Genomic DNA, 11,542 nt, shown 5'->3' on the forward strand with positions numbered 1-11,542 from the left:
GATGGAAAGCTTAGATTCTCATGAATCCGCCGGTATAAACCACTTTCAGATGTGATTACCCAACCCGGTCTCACGGGGATTCGTGAAACTGTCACGTAAGTTTTAGTTTCGGTTTCGTGCGCACCAACACGATTTCGTCATGTTTTTCGTGCCGCTCACCACGAAATGTTTTTCGCTGTGGTAATCACATCTGAAAGTGGTTTATACCGGCGGATTCATGACGATCTAAGCTGTCCGTCGGCGTATACTGCTTGTGTGATCGCGTTTGCGGCCGCCGGCCGCCGGACATTCTTGAAATTCCTATGCAAATTGGTAAGTGTACCACCGGCTTATGGTTAGGTTATGGTTAGGTTATGGTTAGGATTATGGTTAGGGTTATGTTTAGGGACGATGTCATGCAAAATATAGCGTTGGATTCGCCGCGGTTTTACATTAAAAATATAATATACACATTCTTTTGAAATACGTTCTGAGTGGCACGAAAAGTCCGCCGTTTAAAATACATTGGTGTGTATTTCGTGGTGAGCGGCACGAAAAACATGACGAAATCGTGTTGGTGCGCACGAAGCCGAAACAAAAATTTACGTGACAGTTTCACGAATCCTCGTGAGATCGGGCTGGATTACCACAGCGGGTAATATAAACACATTTGTCCGACAAACAACGAATATCCATCCATCCGTTCTCTATACACGGCTTCAACGTACACAGCGCGACTCACATTTCCGGGTTCATTATTACACACAGATGAAAATATTCCACAAAAAACGGCCATAATCCAACCTTGGACAGCCAGACGACACAAGCCAGTAAACTATTTTGTCCAAAACATGTCTTGAAGACGGTATATGATCCACGAATAGGTCATTTTTGAGGAAATGCACCTCGCGATGCGCGTCCAATATTCCCTGTATTTCTCGTCATATTTTTTATTTACAAATAGAATATTAGCGATTTTTTTTGTACTGAAAATGGCTGGAATTGAATGCAGCTTTAACCACTGGCGACAAAATATCCTCTCCTTGAAATGTGCAGTCATGTTGCCAGTAGTTTAAAACAATGATTCATTTGGAAACCACCTTAAAACTTACCTGAGAATTATATCGTCCATGAAAGTAGGTTCGCTCGATACGTGCCACTCACTTGAAAGGTGTTTATTCTGACTTCCTCGCATTTCTGCGCATCTTTCAAGCAGACCTGTCAATCAACTGGAGTGCCACAGAGGTGTTAGCAAAATTTTCCTCTGTATGACCCGCCCTACTCTGCCTCTGATTGGCTCATCCCTAAAGTTAACCAATCGAATCAGTGAAGGTAGCATGTACCAGCCAATTACAGGCAGAGGAGGGTTGTTCATGGCTTCATCATCCTTAAGGAAAAGAGGGCGACCTGGCACACAGATATTACTGAATGATGCGCACCAGGGAGCATTAGAAGTGGGTATACGCAATGCTAACTGAAAAATAAGACTGACTACACCACTGGTTCCTCCCCAGCTGAGTGTAGGACCTGTGCGTAAATGCTTCTCCTTTGAGTTTTCAGCTCCTTCCAGTTTGACTTGACACATAGACTGCTTTGCACTCTGTGTCACCTGTACCTTCAGAGCTCTGAATAAAAGAACAAAAGATTTATTGCAAAGAACAAAAATGTTTTGCCTCCACAGCAGCTTGTTATGAAAATGATTGTATTTGATGATTGAATGTTCTTAATTATTGTAATACTGTGTGATGTGTGCTAAAAGAGAAACAAGGACACGAGCTATCATCAATATCATTTCATCTTACATGTCTAATTAAAAATATGACATTATATAAATATGCACCACTGTTCAAAAGTTTGTGGTCATTTAGAAATGTTTTTTTCTTTTTCTTGAAATCAGTTTTTTTCAATGATGATAGCATTAACCCTTTAAGCTGCAGTCAATTCCAGCCATTTTCAGTATAAAAAATCGCTAATATTCTATTTGTAAATAAAAATATGACGAGAAATACAGGGAATATTGGACGCGCATCGCGAGGTGCATTTCCTTGAAAACGACCGATTCGTGGATTATATACCGACTTCAAGACATGTTTTGGACAAAATATGTTACTGGCTTGTTTCGTCTGGATGTCCAAGGTTGGATTATGGCCGTTTTTTGTGGAATATTTTCATCTGTGTGTAATAATGAACCCGGAAATGTGAGTCGCGCTGTGCGCGTTGAAGCCGTGTATAGAGAACGGATGGATGGATATTCGTTGTTTGTCGGACAAATGTGCTTATATTACCCGCTGTGGTAATCACATCTGAAAGTGGTTTATACCGGCGGATTCATGAGAATCTAAGCTTTTCATCGCATTATACTGTTTGTATAATCGCGTTTGCAGTTTCAGACATTTAGCAAATTGCTTATGCAAATCTCAAAGTGTACCACAGGTGGGACACTGACGCGCAACTGAAGCGCAACGGATTAAATAAATGATAAATCCAGTCTAGACCTTGTTAATGTGGTAAATGACTATTGTAGCTGGAAACGGCTGATTTTTAATGGAATATCTCCATAGGGGTACAGAGGAACATTTACAGCAACCATCACTCCTGTGTTCTAATGCTACATTGTGTTAGCTAATGGTGTTGAAAGGCTCATTGATGATTAGAAAACCCTTGTGCAGTTATGTTAGCACATGAATGAAAGTGGGAGCTTTCATGGAGAACATGGAATTGTCTGGATGACCCCAAACTTTTGAATGGCAGTGTACAGAAGGATATGGAAATCATAACGCAGTGTTTGAGCGGTCGTAGGTGAGCTGGTGTGCTTGAGCTGCAGCGAGTACTGGGGAGGACTTTATAGATCTACATACACCACCGTTCAAAAGTTGGGTTTTCATGTTTTACATTTCTAAGTGACCCCAAACTTTTGAACGCTCGTGTTTGCGTCAGTAGACTGTTTTCTGCTCAAGTCTGCTAAAATTGGATCCAAGCTGTTAACCTGCACACCAACTGACCTACAAGAGCTGCCGTGTTCATGTGCTGGGGATGCACATTTTGGATAATTGGTGGCCTTAAAAAAGAACTGAATTATCATTTGCATGAAACGAAGCCAGGAGACATCATGATGTGACTGGTTCAGCAGGCTTTGAGTGACACTGAATTAAACTTCTGCTTCAGGAAAACATGAAAGCTCTAACCAGCAGCCATTAATCGTCACAGGAGACTTTTTCACTGATCTTGTGTTGTGTTTGGTGAATTTACCATGTTGTATATTTGTACTTTCTCTGTGTACTTCACTGACAGTAATCTAACCACTGAGAGGTAGAACTGCTGAAAGTGTTTGAAGTTAAACACAGCAGTGTGTATCTGGTTCAGACAGAATTAATCCTCATGAAATGTGTGTGTTTCATGTAGTAACATAATAAGGTTTTGTTTGAATGGTATGTTTCATTTTGCACAGGACCTGAGGTGTTGTTCATATTGTGTGTGTGGTTGTGTTAATTGTGTGTAGTGATCTGAAATTCTGAGCCCTGTTTTCAAAACCGTGCTTAAGCAATCTTTAAAAAAAATGTAATGCTAATGTTTCACAGATGAGACTGACAGCACATATCTACAGCCAGCAGCCAGTTAGCTTAGCATAAAGTCTGGAAACCACACAATGGGATAAATAAAGTGCTAACAGGAGCTAAATGAAAAATGACAAATGAAAACAGACCTCAGGTTGAAATAAACAGAAGTTCCCCTTTAAGTTCTGGTGTTCTTATTAAACATTATCAGTCAGAGACCAAGTACTGATCCAGTTCAAAGCAGCATCTGATCCAGAACCAATGAAATACCTGGATGTGTTCTGGCTCCGCCCACATTATGGAGGATCATCAGACCAGACGAGTGAGGATTTGGAACCAAATAACCCAGAATGCATTTAGACCAGCAGCAAAGATCCAGGAGGAAACTTTCAGAGGAAACACAAGTATTTTGGGAATACTGCTGTTATTGTGACACAAAATGTAGTTTTCAGATGATTTGAGGTGAGAAAGTGGTTGTAAAAACGTCCAATGTGTGGTCAGTTTATCCAGATGAAGCTGATTAAAAATGAGCTCCAACGGTTTCAGAGATGTGAGGTCCAGGTTAGACAGCTATGATGGACGGTCAGCCTCACTGTAGAGCTCCTTATCTGGACCAGACTTTACAATCTGCTGCTCTGACGCTTCTATAGCGTTTAAACAGGATATTAGTAGTTTATGTTGATCTAACCGTCACACTTTGACCTCACACTTTATTTTTATTGTTCAGAGAAAAATCAGTTTGAAAGAAGTTCAAGTTATAACTTTATATTGTTCATGTTTTACTCGGTCACTGACTGTGATAATAAGAACAGATATAAATTAAAACACAAAATATTATTTTTGAAGTTTTGTTTCTGAGTCTTCACGACAAAAAATAAGTATTTTTTTGTTCCAGTCTTTGTAGTTCTTTATATTTGCTTTCAGGGCATATTTTAATTGAATATAATTGAAAATGGCAAGAAAAAGATCAGAACAAAAATAAAAACATTAGTTTTACTGCTTTACAAAAGATCTTTTTTTCTATTTTCATTTTAACAATTCATTTTTGCCATGGAAGAGGATAAACATTGTCCAAATAAAAAAAGCTGTGATTATCCAACATGGAAAATTAAATTCCACTTTTCAACAAATAAGCAAACAAACATGAAGATCAAAGTGTGTTATCAGTCATTTATTAAATGAAAAAAGTTATAATAGTTGAAACCCACAGGTAGAGCAAATAAAAGTGGAGAAAGACGTATTAAAAAATCATTGATCTTGTTCAGGAAAAATCAACCACTGCAATGAAAATAAAAACTCAGTGAGACATTGATTACAGCACAAGATCTGTTCAAAGAATTTAGACCATGGAAGGGTTAAAATACACCAAAATGTGAGGAAAACCTCCTTTAACGGCCAAGCAGAACATTTATAACATTGAATAGGCTGAAAAATGTTTATTTACAGAGTTAAATGTAATCTGGATAGTCCTGGTGGGTTTAAATTGTTGAAGAAGTACACTGATGGAGATGTCAGAGTCTGAAGCTGGGGCCTCATACATGCACTGTAGGAGGAAACATATGACAATTGAAACCATCACTCACATCCTCTATATCAAAGGGGAGTGCCTGTGCAGAAATGACATGATATTCAAATCAGGACTTTCTCACACGCTTATTATGAGATCATCAGTTAAACATCATCTCTTCTTATTTCATAGATTGCCACTGCAGAAAAGAGTCGAATGTTGTCAGCAGGATTTGAACCTGCGCAGGGAGACCCCAATGGATTTCTAGTCCATCGCCTTAACCGCTCGGCCATGACAACTCCTGTGCTCCTGCTTTCTGTTCTGTGTGATGAAAGCGCAAAATTTGGCTTCACATACAAACATCTGTCGTGTTCCCACCCTTGCTTTACACATTTATCTAATCACTTAAATATTGGAGCTCCGTCTCTCCCTGTTGCTCCGTGCAGCTCTCCTGAGGTCAGCAGAGTCTCTGCTCACCTGTTGGTGGAGGTTAAAGTTGGTGGGTACTGGAGGACAGGCTTGGTGGTCAGAAAAATGCACACAACTTTTCATCCCCTATCATCTCCATTAAGTCCAGGGACACCAGGATCCAGAGCCCAGAGTGATGACCATTACACCATGGAACTTCCTCCACTGTCCTCCACCTCATCTTCTCATCTGACAGAGATCATCAAACACAGTACTAAGTTATAACACAACAACAGAACAAAATAAAGTTAGTTTGCCCTGTATAATTGCAGTGCACCAAAGGATAATCTGAAATCAATACCAGCAGTTCAAAATATAATACAGGCTATAAACAACAAAATGACTCTAGCCAAAGTCTGAAAAGAAAGTTATCAAAAAAAGACTGCAGACCATGGGAATGTGGAATCAATAGGCTCATCAATATCACTTTCCCATTATGTGGAAGTTGCTTCCAGAATGATTCAAGATTTAGTTTCATTTTCATCAGGTTGTTTTGCTGTAGAAAATACTAAGATGTTGTGTGTCGTGACAGAGATCAGGGCTTCTGGCTGATGTTCATTTCCTCCCTTTTCTCTGCACCTACTTCTCTTATCCGTTTGAACTCCTGAGAGCACACAAAAACAGTCCATTTCATAGCGATGGTGGTATAGTGGTGAGCATAGCTGCCTTCCAAGCAGTTGACCCGGGTTCGATTCCCGGCCATCGCATGTGTGCTGGTCATGAAGTGTTGTGTGCTTAGTGTTTGTGACGGTTTAACAGACACAACTAAACACTTTGTCACAGAATGTGAATAGTATCATATTCTGTAATGTTTCTGTTTCTCAGTCTGAAGGTTGATCTTTGTGTCTTGGAGAAAGAAACTGATGGGCATGTCATAGTCTGAAGCTGGGGCCTCAAACATGCACTGTAGAAGGAAACGTGTAACAATTGAAGCCATCACTCACATCCTGTACATAGAAGGTGAATGACTTTGCAGAACTGACATGATATTCAGACTTGCTCATAATAAGATCATCAGTTAAATATCATCATCTCTTCTAATTTCATAGATGGCCAGGATTAACTGTTTGGAGGGGATTTTCAACCTATGTCTTACTGCCACAGCAGAAAACAGTTCAATGTTTTCAAACCTGCATGGGGAGACCCCAGTGAATTTCTAGTCCATCACCTTAACCACTTGGCCATGAGAACTCCTGTGGTACTAATTTCTGTTCTCCATCTATCCATCCATTTTCTTCCACTTATCCGGGGCCGGGTCACGGAGGCAGCAGGTGAAGCAGGTCGTTCCCACACCGCTGTGCACAGCGCACACACTGCACACCCAAAGTCAGCTGATCTCATGTGATGCAGATTTGCTCCTTGATCAAGTGACATTTGTCCGGATTTTTGGCACGAGTGGCGTCGGATCAGCACCGCAGCTGGATGGCCCGATTTACATACCCAGCACAGCTGATACTCACTAGAATAACTTACTAAAATTATATGCACTCCTGTTATTAAGTCCAGTTCAGTCTGTTAATGTTAACCGTTTCAAACTAACGTTAATAGGTGTGTTGCAACTTAAATAACAAGCTTGAAATTTACCTGTCCCATTGTCCCCTTTAGTATTTTTTCTCGACTGTAAATCTTCTGTCTAAGAATAAATCTGAGGCTGCTTTCCTTTTTTTTTTTGTCTGCAAATCCGCTCAAAAATGACACCAACAAACCATGGCGTCATTACTTAAGCTTCATGCAATTTTTTCTTCTTTGTGACTGTGACCATCACCTGCCCTCATGGCAAATTAACCTATCATGTTTATTTCAAGCTGTTTCCTACATTATGCCATTGAGGGCTGTGCACACCCAAGTGAAACATAAAACAAACACAGGACAGACAGAAAGGTGAGGCATAGACAGTGTTCTGAGAGAAAAGGTGCATTCTATTTATTTGTGCTCTTTAATTCTCTGAGGCTGCTGTTCTGAGAATGAGCGACTAAAGCTTTTTCTGACTAAATCAATAAAGATCCATTTATGGAAAGATGTGATGAAGGCAGTTTTGTCTTTAATTATATTCAACAATATAACATATTTGACCACTTTTAGATGATTATTCTAACTTTAATAGACTAAAGTTAAGGCTATATACTTAATTTCTAGTAAGTGGCCCAGCCCCTCCTATATTTTATGTATGTGGCCCTCAGTGACAAAAGTTTGGACACCCCTGGGGTAAGGACAGGAGGAGGAGGAGAACATGAGGGGGATGGGTATTTGACTTGGGAGAGCTGAATTTGGAAGTGGGTGTGAGCATTTACATAAATGGCTAATCTAAGTTTACTTTACCTCCATTTCAATCCATAGAAACATACCGTGGAGCTGTCTGGCAAATGTTGCTCCAAATGTCAACCACTTCTTCTCCCTGTCAAGAACTGCTGCTAATGCTTTGACCGGCATGGCACAGAAATTCCTAGATTTAACTTACCAAGACAAAGTGACCTGCACAACAGACTTGGACATTGGATTATAGCAGCGTTTTAGAGGTCACATGATCTGCTTGGATCTAGGATCACGTAAAGACTTTTCTTCTAGTCACCTCTTGCTGCAGGGCTGGGCAGCTGCTGGAAGGTCCAACTAGGACATGTTGCAAGTTTGGTGGTGGGACGAGTGATTGCATGTGGCTTATCTAAGCTCACACACTCATACATGCAGCCACACACACCTACTTAGCATTTGTTCAGTGGATCATGGATCAGCAAGCACAACAGGTTTGAGAGTTTTGCAATGAGTGCTGGAAGTGAAAAATTTGTTTTGAGGGCTTGTTGTGTTGTTGTGCATCAGTCAAAATACAATAGGTTTATAAATCTATTTTTAAAAAAAGTTGAAATAAAAGAATGAAATCAATGGTAAACAGTACAACACATTTTAAGGACTTATTAAAAAGGATTCACTAGATAAATGGAATAGAAAAAATGACTTTAAATTAAGTGAATAAATGTAGACACAAGCTTCTTTAGAGTAAATCAGGCAGTTAGCAGTTCTAAAGCAGTAACAAGATTAAAAGCATGAACATTAATGTCCCAGAATGATATGTTAGTGGTGTAATATAATACAACATTGTGCACCAACACAAAGCTTTCACTAAATGTTCATTTTGTAAATGTTTATAGTGTAGTACCGCATTGTATAGCTCTGTCTGTGAAAAATTAGCATGTTAAAGATAAATGAAGTAGAAAAACATGAACTAAAATTAAGTGAAGTTTTTTTTCTCTACTGTAAAGTTTAATTGTTTCAAACTGGATCCTGAAGAAACATTCGCTCATCTTGTGTGCACTTCTGCTGTATTTACAGCTAAATGACAATAAAGCTTGATTTAATTTGATTTTGATTTGAATAAAAGTGCAAACATGTTTCATAAAGGTAAATAAGGTATAAAGGTATAAGGCAACTTAGGCCAGATTTTAATAGAAGTGATCCCTTAAAAACACACTATCAGTCCATCTTCTACAGGGGATCAGTTCTGACATAAACCACTGATCAAACATTGCCCACTGTGCTGCACAGCACACTAGCAGAGGTCCAAAGTTAGACTCATTCAAAGGGCTGCACTGATTCTATATCTGTCACTTGTGTCGATTTTACTGCTGATTATCTGTCAAACACGTCTACCACCTCCAAGCTATCATGCTCATGTGATTTTGTCAATCCTTTTGAGTAACTCTGATGTTTGCAACCCCAGCCCCCGCCGTTGTGCTAATTCAAACAATTTCAAGGACAAAGGATGGGAGCCTATTGTATCACACAAGCAGCAGTGCAACGGATACGGTGCCAGAGGGGCACAGTTGTCAAGGATTAGCGGCCGTCACAGGCGCAGATGGATGTATCACCTCCCAGCACCGCTGATGAGTGCCTGAGTAGGACAACTGCCCCAAATGAGCTTTAAGCAGAACTTTAGATGCAGTCAAAAGATTTGAAGTGAAATAAGGAACCAACCAGAGCATGTTGGGAGGATGAGGGACAACAAAGAGAAGAGGGTCGCTTTCTGATTGACCTGTTGCTCTGCACAAACCTGTGGCTCAGCACATGCATGATGCAGATTTAGCCCCTGAACAACCACTTTAGTTCATAATGCTGGTTTTCAATAATAACTATGGTGAAGACTGGAAGTTTTTGCACTATTTTTGGTTTTCATATTAGCCAGTATTCCATATACTGAAAAAAAAACATTTTAAAAACTTTTTAAAAACTGCAATAGTTAATCATTTTACAGAATTACAAATAATAACTAGGAAAAATCCCTGATTTATTTTTAAAATTCACATATTAACTGTGAAAAACAGGCTGCGCAAAATGTCCACATCAAAAGTCTGTTTTTTTTAAAATTGTGATTTGTCCTTTTATAACATTTGGCTGTAAAATAGTACCTACTGAATTAAATGATTGAAATCAACAAAACACACAAAAACTACAAACAAACAACATTTTAAAGATATCCAAATCCTAAAAATGTAAGATTTTATTATCTTACACAATTTTTAAATTGTAAAATAAAAACATTCTACATATTCTAAAACTGTTTTACATAACTTCACTTTTTTTGTTAAACTACCAATAATTTCCAGTAAAATCCTAGAAAAAAGTATTAATTTACATGTTGATTGTAAAGAGAAACACACAAAAAATGATATTTTATACAAATAATAATTTATTATTATATAATGTGTGAATGTAAAAATGCACTTTTATTTCAAACTAAAAAATTACAGATATTTGCTGTTATTTTACTTTAAAAAACATACAGATTTTAAAGGTTTTTTAACTGAACTTTTAAAACTATCACCTTAATGTAATACATGAAGTGATCCAAACAGAACATTAACATTGTGCCTTCTGTGCGTCCATACTATAGAACTAGCTGTCCCTCAAACACTGAATCTTGTGACTAGTTAGTCTTATTTATAGGGGAAAAACCTTCCCAACACCCAGGTCTTTTCACATTCCTGAGAGGAACCCACCCCCTTTCTAAAACAGAGAGATCTTATGGTGACAAATCTTCAAACCAACTTCCTCCTCTTCCTTTCAGCTGCAGTAATGGCCCAGTGAACTGGATTCTCTCTGTCCTGACTCACATCCTCTGTGCCATAACATTTATGCTGCCTATTCAGAAGCTGCTACATGAATCAGCAGGCACAGCTCAGCTCATCACATCCTGACTAATAGTCTGAATATTAAGTCTGGGATGATGTGATATCAGAAACCATATCTTACTGGAAGCCACCACACGTACACACTGCTGTTTACATATGTTCATTCTCGTCAACTTTGGCGCTGCTTGAGCCGAATCTGGTTAAGAATCTGACAAACCGAGGGTTGACAGTCGATGTCTCATCCCACGCTTTTAAGGCCTTGTTGTTCTCTCTGCAGCCAGGCCATACTCTATCTCACACAAGAAACTGTTATGTGAGCAGAAACAATCGGCTTGATGAGTGCCATTCCCACCAAGGTGTTAGGTTACATGGGCCTGGTCTAATTTCAAAGATGACATCAGCAATAGAAGGGACTTTGCAGCATTATCTTTGTTCACTCAGCTTTTGAGAAATGGCACATCAGTCACCAATTAATGATATTTCTGGCATGAAGTCTGCGATATCAGGAAATAACCTGAGGCCACTGCAGGATAATACTGAGATTACATTTATTACAAATGCTAATAAAAATCCACACCTAATCAATTCTCACCGTGAAATGATTTAAAGTGTCCCATCCAGACTGTGGAAACTTCACAGCAGACGGTGAAAACGAAGCATTTCATTTACATGTGAAGAAATAAATCTCATCCATAAGTGATTGTACATTCATTCACCGGCTCACACACCACCTACTGGATTTTTAAAAAGCCACAATAATGCAATTAGCCTCACAAAGAAAATGGTAATCCACGAGTCAGTGTGACTGCATGGGTGGGATGCATCTGAAACGACCTGAGAATGACTCTGAGGAATTTTCACACCAAAAAGCTCCAGGAGAGCCAGACTGAAACAGCAACCTATAATCTGTGGGT

The 11,542-nt window shown here is 39.1% G+C and overlaps 1 protein-coding gene, 1 long non-coding RNA gene and 2 other non-coding genes across 26 annotated transcripts in view; 2 read left to right on the plus strand and 2 right to left on the minus strand.

Annotated features, from left to right (window-relative positions):
• Positions 1-11,542, plus strand: part of LOC127531987 (gastrula zinc finger protein XlCGF8.2DB-like) — a 387,969-nt gene that overhangs the window by 8,658 nt on the left and 367,769 nt on the right. The window lies entirely within an intron of this gene.
• Positions 4,690-6,249, minus strand: LOC127532093 (uncharacterized). The gene is made up of 2 exons (XR_007939347.1): positions 5,518-6,249; positions 4,690-5,076 (listed from the first exon to the last, which is right to left on the minus strand). It is a non-coding gene; the product is annotated as an uncharacterized LOC127532093 (long non-coding RNA).
• Positions 5,258-5,339, minus strand: trnas-aga (transfer RNA serine (anticodon AGA)). Its single transcript has one exon. It is a non-coding gene; the product is annotated as a tRNA-Ser (tRNA).
• Positions 6,144-6,215, plus strand: trnag-ucc (transfer RNA glycine (anticodon UCC)). The gene has a single exon. It is a non-coding gene; the product is annotated as a tRNA-Gly (tRNA).

This window comes from Acanthochromis polyacanthus, chromosome 22, assembly GCF_021347895.1.
Source record: "Acanthochromis polyacanthus isolate Apoly-LR-REF ecotype Palm Island chromosome 22, KAUST_Apoly_ChrSc, whole genome shotgun sequence".
NCBI lineage: Eukaryota > Metazoa > Chordata > Actinopteri > Pomacentridae > Acanthochromis > Acanthochromis polyacanthus.